Here is a 2,500-nt window from a genome sequence, read left to right as displayed (position 1 = left end):
TATACGTCAGTATGTAACAGACGTTCATGTCATCCCAACTATTTACACCATAAACTCTTTGATCTTTAGGAAAAATATTAAGGTCAGAACAAACAGCGTTAAAAAAAACAGGAACAATGTACATGTGTGTGTGTGTGTGTGTGTGTGTGTTTGCGTGTGTGTGTGTGTGTGTGTGTGTGTGTGTGTGTGTGTGTGTGTGTGTGTTTGTGTGTGTGTGTGTGTGTGTGTGTATGTGTGTGTAAGTGAGTGTGTATGTGCATGCATATATGTTTATATACTAAAACTCACACACTTGTGTGTGTGATAGTAAGAAAAGCGTCGTTTGATTTTAAGTTCGGCTAATTATACATATATATATCTGCCTATTCAATTATCTATTAAAGTATGTGTGTGCATGTTTGTATGCGTTTCCATGTCCATGTGTTTATGTATACGGAAATGTGTCTCCGGTAATATGACGAAGCGAGAAGTCATGACAATTATTCTGAAAACTTATACTTAGGGATTTGAAGCGAACAGAATGGTGGCATCTCGATGTGACTACAGACAGGAGTGGAAAGGTAACACCGTGCCTGGTAAAGCTGAAAAGGGGATATCAGTTCATGATGCTTAAAGAAATGTTCCCATTGTAGTTTTCTTAGTGGACTGGACTAATTTAACTGACGGTCATCACTCAGTCAAATGTTGAAATTCGTTACTCTTGAAATGAAGCTCTGTAAAGTTATGTTTCTATGATAAAGGAGAGAGAGAGAGAGATAGTTAGATAGGGAGAGGGAGAAAAATATGTATATAAAGCACAGAAACCAAGCATCAACAGACTACACATCGACCCTTCCTTTCGGCCGCCAGACGCAGAATGCACAGGTGTATCTCTCGCCGTCGAGTGGCTGAGTGCAAGCCCCGCCCACTCGCATACCCCTCCTCCTGCTCCCCCCCTCTATTCCCTGTCCCTCCCCTCCCCCCCCTCCAGACAGCGTGTCTCGGTGTGTGTGTTGAGACTCGGTTGTAAGAGCCAGTGCGCGCGTGGACGAGGTGAAGTGAGGTTGTGTTCTGAGCTTTTGCCGAGCGGAAAGCAACGTGTTTGGAACATCGATGGGCGGGATTTCGTCGCCGCTCAAACCTTCACTTTAGTTCCTCAAACTTGCCCGCGGGTTAGTTGACATGATTATGATTTTATACTATATGTCATTTTATTGATTCATTGGTGTAGCTCTCAATGTTACCAGGAAAATATATTCATTGATCATTCCTCTTTTACGAAATTATGTCAAAAACACAATCAATCGTTTAAAACAATCCTAAACAAAAAGACGATAAAGCATGTCGTGAAAAAAACAAAGTTAAAATCCCGCCATGAACGGGAGTAACATCAGGTACACACTACAAATCAACAAATCAAAGTAACATTACAAACACTTCATACCTCGATAAAGTCTGCCATTCCCCAGCCTGACAAGAAGTCATCTCCAATTTCCCTTCTTTTGATTTCCCTTATTATTGTTTTGAAGACATGGAGTGACAGTCTGACAGACGGCGAAGATTCCCATGCCAGCGACGCGAGGGAAACCGACGCGTTAATTATGACTCCATCGAGAATCCATTTCCGAAATGAAGGCACCTGAGCGCAGCCATCGGCGGGAGGGCGGGAAGGGGCGCGGGCGCTGTGCGCAGACACCGCTGCGGGTGTTTTGGTGCGTGCGGAGGCGCGGTTTTGAGCGAAGGACGGAATGGGGTGGGGGAAGGAGAATGTCGAAAGCAGGAGCAAGGGACAGAGAATAAGAGAACGAGCGAGTGACAAAGAGAAGGAGAGAGAGACAAAGGGGGAGGGGGAGAAGAGAGACAGAAAGATTAAAAAAAAGAGAGAGAGAGAAATAAATAAATAAAGAGAAAGAAAGAGGGCGGAGCAGGAAGTGAAAAAAATAAAGAAAGAAAATGCACGTAAAATGACCAGTAATAAAAATACAAAACACAAATACCGGAACGTGTCCAGAACCACAATCTCTACAGTTGCCAACACACAACGTCCTTCAAGTCCATTAGGAACACCATTGTTTAATAACAACTTCAAGAATAGAAAGGTCATGTTTTCTTCCCTGAGCACGTGAAGGAAAGAAAGGTCGAATATTTATACGACATGAATAAATATCTCAAACACATAACATCCATGGAGATTTCTCAACTGACTTTATAAAACAAAACAAAACAAAAAAAAATATTGATTGATTAAATAAAATTATCTGCTGTATCAACAGCTAAGGTCACCTGCGGCAAATACCTTGTGGAATATTTGATATCTTGCCAATGTGACGTTATAACGCATTAAAATAAATTATTGTGAATATCAGACACAAGTAATTACCGAGTCTGTCTATGGCATCTAAGCCAAATGTGTGTATGCATATATATATATATATATATATATATATATATATATATATATATATATATATATATATATATATATATATATATATATATATATATATATATATACATACAC

Source organism: Penaeus vannamei, chromosome 18 (assembly GCF_042767895.1).
Source record: "Penaeus vannamei isolate JL-2024 chromosome 18, ASM4276789v1, whole genome shotgun sequence".
In the NCBI taxonomy this organism is placed as follows: domain Eukaryota; kingdom Metazoa; phylum Arthropoda; class Malacostraca; order Decapoda; family Penaeidae; genus Penaeus; species Penaeus vannamei.
The sequence above is the reverse complement of the archived record's forward strand: the minus strand, read 5'-3'. Positions refer to the sequence as shown.